Genomic DNA, 13,624 nt, shown 5'->3' on the forward strand with positions numbered 1-13,624 from the left:
AATGAATTTTACGAAAAATTTCGAGTGCTACCACTTCACATATCATGTTCTCCTAATCAAAAGTCGAAAATTTTAGCTAGAATTTTTGAGAAATGAATTTTACGAAAAATTTCGAGTGCTACCTCTTCGCATATCATATTCTCCTAATCAAAAGTTGAAAATTTTAGCCAGAAATTGAATTTTTCGAAAAATTTCTAGTGTTACCTCTTCACGTATCTAATTCTCCTAATCAAAAGTTGAAAATTTTAGCCAGAAATTGAATTTTTCGAAAAATTTCGAGTGCTACCTCTTCGCATATCATATTCTCCTAATCAAAAGTTGAAAATTTTAGCCAGAAATTGAATTTTTCGAAATATTTCTAGTGCTACCTCTTCACGTATCATATTCTCCTAATCAAAAGTTGAAAATTTTAGCCAGAAATTGAATTTTTCGAAAAATTTCGAGTGCTACCTCTTCGCATATCATATTCTCCTAATCAAAAGTTGAAAATTTTAGCCAGAATCTTTGAGAAATGAATTTTACGAAAAATTTCGAGTGCCACCTCTTTGCATATCATATTCTCCTAACCAAAAGTCGAAAATTTAGTAACAAATTAAATTTTAAGAAAAATTTCGAGTGCTACCTCTTCGCATATCATATTCTCCTAATCAAAAGTTGAAAATTTTAGCCAGAAATTAAATTTTTCGAAAAATTTCGAGTGCTACCTCTTCACATATCATATTCTCCTAATCAAAAGTCGAAAATTTTCGCCAGATTCTTTGAGAAATGAATTTTACGAAAAATTTCGAGTGCTACCTCTTCACATATCATGTTCTCCTAATCAAAAGTCGAAAATTTTAGCTAGAATTTTTGAGAAATGAATTTTACGAATAATTTCGGGTGCTACCTCTTTGCATATCATATTCTCCTAATGAAAAGTCGAAAATTTTAGGCAGATTCTTTGAGAAATGAATTTTACGAAAAATTTCGAGTGCTACCTCTTCACATATCATGTTCTCCTAATCAAAAGTCGAAAATTTTAGCTAGAATTTTTGAGAAATGAATTTTACGAAAAATTTCGAGTGCTACCTCTTCGCATATCATATTCTCCTAATCAAAAGTTGAAAATTTTAGCCAGAAATTGAATTTTTCGAAAAATTTCGAGTGCTACCTCTTCACATATCATATTCTCCTAATCAAAAGTCGAAAATTTTAGCCAGAATCTTTGAGAAATGAATTTTACGAAAAATTTCGAGTGCCACCTCTTTGCATATCATATTCTCCTAATCAAAAGTCGAAAATTTAGTCACAAATTAAATTTTAAGAAAAATTTCGAGTGCTACCTCTTCGCATATCATATTCTCCTAATCAAAAGTTGAAAATTTTAGCCAGAAATTGAATTTTTCGAAAAATTTCGAGTGCTACCTCTTCACATATCATATTCTCCTAATCAAAAGTCGAAAATTTTAGCCAGAATCTTTGAGAAATGAATTTTACGAAAAATTTCGAGTGCTACCTCTTGGCATATCATATTCTCCTAATCAAAAGTCGAAAATTTAGTCACAAATTAAATTTTAAGAAAAATTTCGAGTGCTACCTCTTTGCATATCATATTCTCCTAATCAAAAGTCGAAAATTTAGTCACAAATTAAATTTTAAGAAAAATTTCGAGTGCTACCTCTTCACATATCATATTCTCCTAACCAAAAATCGAAAATTTTAGCCAAAATCTTTGAGAAATGAATTTTACGAAAACTTTCGAGTGCTACCTCTTCACATATCATGTTCTCCTAATCAAAAGTCGAAAATTTTAGCTAGAAGTTTTGAGAAATGAATTTTACGAAAAATTTCGAATGCTACCTCTTCACATATCATATTCTCCTAATCAAAAGTCGAAAATTTTAGCCAGAATCTTTGAGAAATGAATTTTACGAAAAATTTCGAGTGCTACCTCTTTGCATATCATATTCTCCTAATCAAAAGTCGAAAATTCAGTCACAAATTAAATTTTAAGAAAAATTTCGAGTGCTACCTCTTCACATATCATATTCTCCTAATCAAAAATCGAAAATTTTAGCCAAAATCTTTGAGAAATGAATTTTATGAAAACTTTCGAGTGCTACCTCTTCACATATCATGTTCTCCTAATCAAAAGTTGAAAATTTTAGCCAGAAATTGAATTTTTCGAAAAATTTCGAGTGCTACCTCTTCACATATCATGTTCTCCTAATCAAAAGTCGAAAATTTAGTCACAAATTAAATTTTAAGAAAAATTTCGAGTGCTACCTCTTCGCATATCATATTCTCCTAATCAAAAGTCGAAAATTCAGTCACAAATTAAATTTTAAGAAAAATTTCGAGTGCTACCTCTTCACATATCATATTCTCCGAATCAAAAGTCGAAAATTTTAGCCAGAATCTTTGAGAAATGAATTTTACGAAAAATTTCGAGTGCTTCCTCTTTGCATATCATATTCTCCTAATCAAAAGTCGAAAATTTTAGCCAGAATCTTTGAGAAATGAATTTTACGAAAAATTTCGAGTGCTACCTCTTTGCATATCATATTCTCCTAATCAAAAGTCGAAAATTCAGTCACAAATTAAATTTTAAGAAAAATTTCGAGTGCTACCTCTTCACATATCATATTCTCCTAATCAAAAATCGAAAATTTTAGCCAAAATCTTTGAGAAATGAATTTTACGAAAAATTTCGAGTGCTACCTCTTTGCATATCATATTCTCCTAATCAAAAGTCGAAAATTTAGTCACAAATTAAATTTTAAGAAAAATTTCGAGTGCTACCTCTTCACATATCATATTCTCCTAATCGAAAGTCGAAAATTTAGTCACAAATTAAATTTTAAGAAAAATTTCGAGTGCTACCTCTTCACATATCATATTCTCCTAATCAAAAATCGAAAATTTTAGCCAAAATCTTTGAGAAATGAATTTTACGAAAACTTTCGAGTGCTACCTATTCACATATCATGTTCTCCTAATCAAAAATCGAAAATTTTAGCCAAAATCTTTGAGAAATGAATTTTACAAAAAATTTCGATTGCTACCTCTTTGCATATCATATTCTCCTAATGAAAAGTCGAAAATTTAGTCACAAATTAAATTTTACGAAAAATTTCCAGTGCTACCTCTTCACATATCATGTTCTCCTAATCAAAAGTCGAAAATTTTAGCTAGAATTTTTGAGAAATGAATTTTACGAAAAATTTCGAGTGCTACCTCTTCGCATATCATATTCTCCTAATCAAAAGTTGAAAATTTTAGCCAGAAATTGAATTTTTCGAAAAATTTCGAGTGCTACCTCTTCACATATCATATTCTCCTAATAAAAAGTCGAAAATTTTAACCAGAATCTTTGAGAAATGAATTGTACGAAAAATTTCGAGTGCTACCTCTTCACATATCATATTCTCCTAATCGAAAGTCGAAAATTTAGTCACAAATTAAATTTTACAAAAAATTTCGATTGCTACCTCTTCACATATCATATTCTCCTAATCAAAAATCGAAAATTTTAGCCAAAATCTTTGAGAAATGAATTTTACGAAAACTTTCGAGTGCTACCTATTCACATATCATGTTCTCCTAATCAAAAATCGAAAATTTTAGCCAAAATCTTTGAGAAATGAATTTTACAAAAAATTTCGATTGCTACCTCTTTGCATATCATATTCTCCTAATCAAAAGTCGAAAATTTAGTCACAAATTAAATTTTACGAAAAATTTCCAGTGCTACCTCTTCACATATCATGTTCTCCTAATCAAAAGTCGAAAATTTTAGCTAGAATTTTTGAGAAATGAATTTTACGAAAAATTTCGAGTGCTACCTCTTCGCATATCATATTCTCCTAATCAAAAGTTGAAAATTTTAGCCAGAAATTGAATTTTTCGAAAAATTTCGAGTGCTACCTCTTCACATATCATATTCTCCTAATAAAAAGTCGAAAATTTTAGCCAGAATCTTTGAGAAATGAATTGTACGAAAAATTTCGAGTGCCACCTCTTTGCATATCATATTCTCCTAATCAAAAGTCGAAAATTTAGTCACAAATTAAATTTGAAGAAAAATTTCAAGTGCTACCTCTTCGCATATCATATTCTCCTAATCAAAAGTTAAAAATTTTAGCCAGAAATTGAATTTTTCGAAAAATTTCGAGTGCTACCTCTTCACATATCATATTCTCCTAATCAAAAGTCGAAAAATCAGAGTTTTGTGAAAATTTCACTATTTGGTATCAGGAAAGTATGATGTAAAAGAAAGTGGCATTAAAATTTTATGGAATTGAAGTTGCTTTCCTATTTACTTACCTATATACTTACCTTTTACTTACCTGTTAGTTGTCTTCCATATACTTACCACCTCCTTGAAATTTTTTTTTAAAACCTTTTTTTTCAACATTTTACTTAATTCTAGTTAATAAATTTAATATATATGTCTATTTTATACTTACATTTAACGTAGATATATCTTGAAATTATGATATCTTTAGAACCTGCAACAAAAAGTAACAAGTATATAGAAAAAATTACGATTATTTTAGTATTGATTATATAAAATCAAAATTATTGAAACACAACGAAGTTTCATATATACAAAGATCTCTTATGATTTATAAAAATACTACAATAAATATATATCTATATATCTATTGCTTATAAAAATTGTTAAAGAAGATTTTATTAGAATTTTTAATCAATAATAGAAGCAAGGAACGCAATAAAGCTAGTCAGAAATCAGTGGTATTTGAGTGCTTAAAGTAATGCAATTCCAAAAAAGAAATAGAAATTACGAAAAGGACAGAGAAAGAATGAAAATTAGCTAATCAATACCATTCTTAGAAAATACCGTAATAAGACTGAATTATACAAGGAGGATAAATAATAGAGGACAAGACAAAGGACAAGAATATTTAAGAATTAACTGGTGGTGCTATCTCTTGAAAATTAAAGATATTTTTTTAAAAATAGGATAAAATAGATTAAGAATTAAGTTTCAGTGCCATCTCTTGAGTGTTCCCGAAAAAACTTATAATGCTCGAAAGATGACACCAATGGTTAATTCCAGATCTACTTTATCTTAGTTCTTAAAAAACTGTTTATCTTCAGGAAATGGCGCTGAATGTCAATTCTTACTTATTTCTGTCCTTTTCTTGGCATTTATTCTCCTTGTCTTGTTACGTTTCACGTATGACACTCTGAAGATGGCGCTAATATTTATTCTTTTCTGTCCCTCTCGATCTACCATCTAGTATCCTTATTTGCATCATTTCTAAAAATTCTCTCATTCATTCTATCTAATATCTCAGATTTTTCAATCGGAAATCATATCTTCATTGATATTTTTTTATTTTATAAAATACATATAAATATATATCTTCCGCGATATAGGAAAATGTAGCGATAATATATTAATAATTTTTTCCTTCATAGATGGCACAAGGAATAATCTCAATGGTCTATCTCAAACTTCCTTATCGACGTTAAAAAATTAATTCTATCTAATATTCTGTCTAACAAACACATTCGTAAAATATTCAAAGCACGTACAATCGTATAAAACGTTTAATCTGAAATTAAAAATTCTTTCCGCTACACGAATCATTAATACAATTTCCCCATCTCCACCCATTGTTTCCATTAAAAAAAGAAATCCTCGAAAAAAGAGCTTTTTTACCATCCTTAACCACGAAAAATAGTCCAATCACCTTTTCAACTTCCAGCTAGACGAGGAGAAAAGCGGAAACCGCTTTATCCGCAAAAGTGGAAGCGAAAAGGAGTCAAGAGGCGGGTCCGATTCGAATAAAGAGATTCAAAAATCGGATGCTTGGATCGGGTCCAGTTTGTTCGAACGCGAGTTTAGAAGGCAGCCAGGGCCAGATAAAAATCTACCACCTATCCGAACGTAACATTCTCACAGCAATAAACATATTAAGTTGTTCCACGGCCGGTTAAGTATTGATCGGTGGCGCGCGGCTCGGTTTACGGAACGATCGACAACGATTTCCCCGGTCGGGGCACGACTCTCGTATCGAGTAGCGAATCTCGAGTCGGACACCCCGCTGCGCATTTGTTGAGCGGCGACCATTGAACGCCGCACTACCGAGTGCACTAAAGACACTTCAGGATCTCATTGTGCCGCACAAAACAGTGGCCGTGCTTGCAAAACGCCCGATTGTAACGAAATTCGGCGCAACGTGTTTCTTTGATCGAAATTCTTCTCAATCTTCCATTTTTCGTACGGACTAACTAAATTTAAATCGATAAACGCAAAAATTGAAAGAATCGCAACTATTATTATTGAAGATAAGAATATATTTTCTTCGTTCGATCAAAATGGCGAGAAAACGCATTTCACGCGTTCGACTCCTCGACTATCCGCAGATGCAACATAAATTTCCACGTTCCACTGTCGCAAACCAGCCGAAGGGACAATGAATACTAACGAGCCGCCACGGACATTTGCGACGCGTGCCAAAACATTTTAGGGTCATCGAGGAACTGGCCCTGCAGCTCCTCTCTCTCCCCTCGAGGAACATCGAATTCATGCGCACGTCTCGAAATTTCTCCTTCGTTTCGTGTCGAAAGTACACGAATGGCTTATTACCTTAGAAGAACGTCTTTCAATTCCAACTTACCAGGCCACGATCCACCATTTATCCGCAATTTATCACGTGGAAATCTGTCGCGCTCGGATCAATTTCGTCCCGATATGATTGCACACATTGCGGTGGCTCGAGGCGATTTCTTGCATTCTCGATTCGTGAAACGGTTCCAGGAGTGCAGAGATATCTCGATGCCTCCTGGCCCTTCTTTCGCATAGGGCCGCGGATAAAGGGATTATTCATGACAAAATAATACGAGACAGAGAGAGAGAGAGAGCTCGGTTTCGCATTAAAGACACTCGAAGAAGAAGAGGGAGGGGGGATAGCGTTACATTGTGCGCGACGAGTGCACGAGAGAAACACACCCCTGAGAATGTATAAGCCCTCGAGGAGCTCAAATAGGCCCGTATACGTCTCCTCCTCAAAAAATATCGGTTGGAGTTTTCCTACCGCCACGGAATAAATATAAATAAATCGGCCTAGATCGATCGTGAAAAATAGAACGAATAATCCTCCCTTCTGCAGGATTTCTTCCTCCCGTTTAGGATTATTCAGGATATGGAGAATATGCGCGGAATCATTTTTCGTGTCGTTCCATTGTTGTTACACGAGGTTCCAAGGTTATTTCATCCCGGGAATAATAAATAATAATCGGCGAGTGTAAGCCGGGCAATCCGGCTGTTCAGGTTGTTTGGCCCCGATTTCATTGATCGCGATACTTTTCCACGCTTTTCAACCTGATCGCCGCGAATGCGGGGAGGACGGGCTGAGGTACCTGTTCGATCTGTGTGATGCCCGAGCGAAGCCGATTTGTCAAATCTCTGACGTTCGCATTCAAATTTGAAGAGATTGGGAAAGGACGAGGGGGAAAAGGAAATTTTTATAGAACGTTTTTATTTTATTTTTAATTGCATCGCTTCGGCTCGAGAAATCGTTGCCTCGAGGGGGAAAGAAGAACCAAGCGTTGTTTCCAAGCGTTGAAAAACTCGGTCGAAAAAATAGATCGACAAATGGACGGTATATCTTTTGTGGAAAAGCTATAACTGGCCACCGACACGGAAAGATCGAATCTGTGCGTCACCTCGTGCTGTTGCCGAGGTAAAAAAAAGAAAGAAAAAGAGGAAAAAGCAGATAGCATCGAATTTGTCCAAACAGTGGGGGTTGTTGTCGAAGACGCAGGGGTTGCGTAACGTACACGGGGCGAAGGGGCAGCTCTTGGAAGGAAAATTTGTAATTGAAATCGAGTTTTCAACGTGGCGAATAATTTCTCAAAAATTCTTCTTCGAGAATCGAAGAATAGAAAATTTTGGAAATAACGCAAGTTGTTAAGTAACGAAGGGATTAGAAAAGATGGCGAAGAGCAAGAGAGGACATTCGAAAACTAGACTTTTCGACTCTCCCTCCGCTCCCTGAAACTTTCCCTAATTTTTTCGACACGCAGCCGGTTTAGACAAAAATCCAAAGTGCACTTAACACGGGTGCTCGAGCTCGATTTTTTGGGGGAGATCGAGCGAGGTTATTGTAGCACACACCGGGAAGAAAGGGCACTTGACACCGGCCCTGGGAAACTCTATCACCCTAAACGTCCAAATTCTCGCCGCCAAACGTCTCTTTAACACAGCAACTCGCGACACGGGAAATAATACTGCTACTAAATTCTCAAATTCCGAGAGAAAGAAACGAATTCTGTCCCAACGCAATAAAGGAAATCCCGTTTGCACCCGATAAACCTGGCTGCGAATAATTCACGGCAATTTGGCTCATCTTTCGGGGCATAATCACTTAACGACCAGTCTGCGGCTCCCTTTAAGTCCAACAATCCTTAACAACAGTCCACACCCCTCTCTCTCTCTCTGAGTGCAAGACTTACCTAGCCGTTCAACGAGCAGCGTCAAATATTTTCTTCAAGGCTCTTCGCGAGGGCTTCCTTCGAAGAAGAAGAAGAAGAAGAAGAAGAAATTGAAGAAACGACGAATGCCAGAGAAAAAAGAGGAGAAGAGGAAAGGTTGGTCTCGACACTGCTCGGGGCAGATTCGGCGGCTGTTGCAATGAAGATCGGCGGAAGGAGCGTGGCCCGTCCATAGGAGAGGATCGGTGGTCCGGTTTTAAAGGAGCGTGGAGATGGAGGGAGGAGAGGGCGTGCCCGGTTTCCTTAAGTGTAGGTCAGTTATACCAGACCGACCGGTACGATCGGCTGCCAATTAAATGGCAACCTGTTATTTCCCGACACGCTTCTGATCGGCGCGCGGTGGAAGGAAGGAAGGAAGGTCGTTCTCGCCTTCCTCTGCGAAACGAGCGCCGTTTCGGGGGATGATGTGGGCCTAGATAGAGATCTCAATCGCGGTATCTTTGACACCGAATTTCTTCACCGATCGAGTCGAGATAAATTGTTGCTCGTCCCATTTTTTCTCCATTACTCTATATATATATTTCTCCTATATTTTTTCCATTAGATTTAGATATTCGTGGAAGAATGTATTTTTGAAATTTTTTTGAATCGAGATAAGGCTAGTGGAGTATGTTTTGAAGCGAAAAGAAATTGCAAAGTGAGGCGTGAATCAAAGTAGAAACTTTTATATAACAGCCAATGTACAATCGTGGTTGTGTAGAGAATTGATTGTATAGAGAATTCGATCGAAGTTGTAAAATGATAAAAATTGGGACGAAATTGGGTTGTCATAAATCTGCGAATAAAGAAATGAAGAAATGGATGATATTTCGATCCGATGGAGAAATCTGAGAAACAGTAGCGGAAATGATAAAATGGAAGGCCTTGGTTGTAGTCGTCTGCATATGTTGCAATGCTTACAAATTGTTCGATTCGTCGGCGACGATCACAGGCGATAAAGCGACGCTTTTATAAAATATAATTCTTCGTGAATTATTTACGATCACTTGTCCACTGAATTGTGCAAATCTCAACTTGGCTCCCCCCGATATTTCTCGTACACGGTGGCGAAAATGATTTTTACTCGCCTTCTTTTTTTTTTTTTTTTTTTTTTTTTACTTTTTTAACACATCACAAGCACATTTTATTATTTATTATAATACGTTGAAATTTTTAATCGAACGACTCGATTTCAACATCGCGTATCCGCGATAACAGTTACGATATTTGCATAGCTAGTAATTTTTTACTTATATATGTATATATATATATATTTGTTTTTTTTTTTTTTTTTTAACCAGGAACACGATTTCCCAATAACGAGAATGGTCGTTAAATGAAATTTGCCTGCTGATTTTCAGAGACCAACTACTACTAAGACTTTGCAATTGGCCATCGCCGCTTCATAAATTATTCGATAAAAATTACCGGCTCCTATGGCCTTCTCTTCTCCTCACCCGTTCACAGAAGCTGTAAACTGTTTTTATTCAGCTCTCGTTTCCACATTGATGATTTCGGCCGATTTATATCGTCGTAAAAGCTCGTATCGTCGATATATAAAACGAAACTTTAATTTCGAGGTCGCCAACAAAAAATCCGCGATCGAATAAATAAAGAAGAATCCATAAAAAAAAAAAATCTAGTCCTCGATTCTTACTAAAAAAAAAAAAAAAAAAAAAGATCCCAGAAATTTAATCAAAAATCCATTTTCCAATAATAAGAAATGATAAAAAGGGAAAAGGAGCGTAGAAAAGAAGAAAAAGCGGGGGCGGGAGGGAGAGGAGGCGGGAAAGGAATCAAATCGCGTGTAAAAAGAGGCGAGAAACGAGAAGAAGTTGAGTTACAAGTTTCGAAAATTCAAGGACGTTCCTTTCCGCGCTATTGTCCGGTCGATAAGGAGGGAACCGACTTTAAAAAAAAAAAGAAAAAGAATCGTCGGACGCGTGTCGCGTGCAGCTGCTGGATTTTTTCCGCGAATTTTTCGCGATTCCTCGAGGCGAGCAGATGCGTCCTCGAGAGGAGACGCGCGATTCCTCTCGCGTATCCCCTCCTTTTCGCTCGTTCCACGCCCAGCCGGATCGACGCCTTCCGATCAGGCAGCAGATCGCAGCTCCATCGACCTTTCACCCCGCGGATCACTTCTCCATCATTTTTACTTTCGATCTCGTCTTGCTTGATTCGAACATCGATCGATCCCCCCCTTACTTCAAACGCAGCCAAGATTATACCAACCTGAACTGTTCACCAAAAATGTTGAAGATATTGAAGAAATATCCGTGTTTAAAATTTCACGATTGTTTTTCGAGAATGGAATCGAAACGAGATTTCATATATGAAGTTTCGATTCCAAAAGAAGAAATTCCTTCCGTTTGGTTATGCGAGAAAGTAGAAAGGGAGGAAGAGAAAGAGAGAGATCACTTCGGGGTGATTCGGGGTTGCAATAATTAAGCGAAAGAGCCTTAAGGGCGGTCTTTATCGAGGGGCTTAAGGGGGGGATTAATCGCGAGAAAAGCGATCATTGGCTCGATAAGAACGGGCCGATAAACTCGCCGAGTTAAGACGAACCCGTCGAATTCACTCGATATTACCGAATCATTTCAACCCTCGAAATTGCCACGCCACGCGTTTCCAACCTTCCCCATCCAACCTTCGAATCTCATCCTCGACAATACAAATCGAAACTGCGTGTCTGTCGCGCAACTCGCGGAGGCGCGATCCTTTCTGTTTGTCGGTTTTTCGAGGGCTGGCGTTATTGTTCATCGGACATATGTTCCGGTGGGTGTTTCCTCGCGCGACACAAAAAGAGGAAAGAGAAGAGGACGACGAGCGGCAGACAGCCAGTCTGCCGCATCACCTGGACGAGGAGAGGCACGCGCCTCCACACGCGTGAATATCGATGCGGAACATGCGGTTATTGTCCGCCGTAAATGCCGATCCACGCAACCGCACAATTCGCCAAGTCTCTGCGCCCATCCGAGAAATCCGTCAGTAATGAAAATCCTTTTAGGGGGGAGGATCCGTATGAATGACGGAAATAGAAGTCAGGATGGTTGTCGAGAGGTGGACAAAAGGTTATTTTTGCCTGGAATCGTCGTGGCAAACGTCGTGATGGCAATTAAGATTCGAGAGGGGTTAGGATTTGGGGGATGGCCTGTTATGGGAATTTAGGGGGACGAGAGAGAGAGAGAGGGAGAGAGGTTTTTGGGAGGAGGAGTCTCGGTGCAAGCGCAGAGCAAGTAGAACGGTTATAAGAAATTTGAAAAATGAGACGCGAAATTTTAATTAATAATCCGAAACGAGAAAAAAGAATCGGAGATATTCGAAAAAGTCGTCGGCCTTCGGCCCCACGCTCTTTAACGCACAATTCACGATTTCAATTTCCAATTTCTCGTGGTGGCTACTGATAAATGTATCGTGGTAACGTGGCATTCGCCTCGTTGAACAGCTGTTAAGCAACTGAAGGCTAAACGGAAAAAGGAAAAGAAAGAAGTTGAGGTGTATCGTTTTCCAGCACGAGTCACCAGATTTTTACGATGAAACGTGTACAAGTACGCATTGTTCCGTTGTAAAGGATCCATCGATAAATTACGAAGCAGAAGGACACGCGTGTACGCGTCCTTGGCGTCCGTCAGAGAGCATTTATCTCGCGGAGATAATCGTGAGTGTTTTTCCCTTCCACGGGGCGAGATTCTCATTTCTCATCATTTTTCTCCTCGCGCGTTTCTGGTCCTCTTTCGAGGTCCAGGCGCAAAGTTGGACAGATTCAGAAACGCTCTTCTCGTCTCGATCGTAAATAATAATATCTGGCCATCGAAAGGTGGACCAGGTGGATGTTGTTAAACCGACGTTTAATTCCGGACAATGGAACACGGCTGGATCTAAACGTGTTGCTTCGCCTCGAGAAAAGTGTAAATCACTCTCTCTCCCCCTTTCCTTTCCTTGTACATTTTTTAAAGACGAATCTCTCCTGCTTCTTCCCTCGTTTCCCCAACACGTTCTCTGAAAATTTGTCAAATTTATTAAAACGTCTCCCCGTTGCTCTGTGGATGTAACGCCGATACACGGAGGAAAGAATCCCAAAGAAGCGCGAACGGCGAAATAAAAGCAGCAAGATCGTTTAAATACTCGCTGGTTAACCTTCGCCAAGTACACGCGGTTTTTACAACATCCTTGACTATTTTTTTTTTTTACCGCGTCGAAAGATAGCGGTATACGTGTTTCGAGATGGTGTGCATGCAGCAGGCAGGCCGAGAGGCAGGAATGAGGTGATTACGCGCTGTAAATATCAATTAAACTTTAATAAAATTGTACGTCTCGAAACAAGGAATCTGAAATCGTAATCGAAACGATTCGTTACGACCGGTATATTATCTCTTCTCGCTTTTGAAAACGTGGAAAAAAGAAGGAACGAGCATCGAGAGATCGTGGACACGGATTAATTTTCCATTAATCGCGATTTCAGATCGATTCAATTCCCAGATAGAGTCTATTATTCAGGATAACGATACAATTAACCATCTCTTTAACAGCCGTTCACGGAAGAAGAGATGTGCCTCTCACGGCACAACGACCTCCCCCTACCCCCAACGTGAGAAACTTTCAAAACTCGTTCCAACAAATCATCAACCTGCACCACTGTCCCCACTGTCGTTCCGAATCTGGGCCACGCGAACAGTAGCACTTGTCGCGAAAGTCGTCCCGAAATCGCACCTTGCAACCAAAAGCCTGCCTTCCTCCTGAGAGGTAGAGAACTGGTTCAGAAGGAAGAAAAAGAAGAACAAGAGGAAAGAAAGAAAGAAAGGAGGAGAGAAAAAAAAGGTCAAGGTGTGAGAAAACAGAACGCGTGAAAAGAGGGAGGGAGAAAGACGAAAACGACGAGGAGGAAGGAGAAAGAAGAAGAAGAAGAAGAAGAAGAAGGGGACCCCTTGAACCGCGTAAATAAAACGTTTTGTAGCCGGTTTCGTGAATGCGGTCGTCCCACCTATCGTCGAAAAAGGGCTACCTGCCGCCTTCCTTTTCCCTCCACCTCCGACCAGGGCCCAAAACTTTGAGGTCTTCATTCAAGGTCTGGATTCCTTCTCCGCTTCGTGGACCATTGACTTTTCTCCTCGAACTGGGGGGAGGGAGGAGGTAGGTA

Source organism: Apis florea, unplaced genomic scaffold (genome assembly GCF_048593485.1).
Source record: "Apis florea isolate Af1SG1 unplaced genomic scaffold, ASM4859348v1 contig_3793_pilon, whole genome shotgun sequence".
NCBI lineage: Eukaryota > Metazoa > Arthropoda > Insecta > Hymenoptera > Apidae > Apis > Apis florea.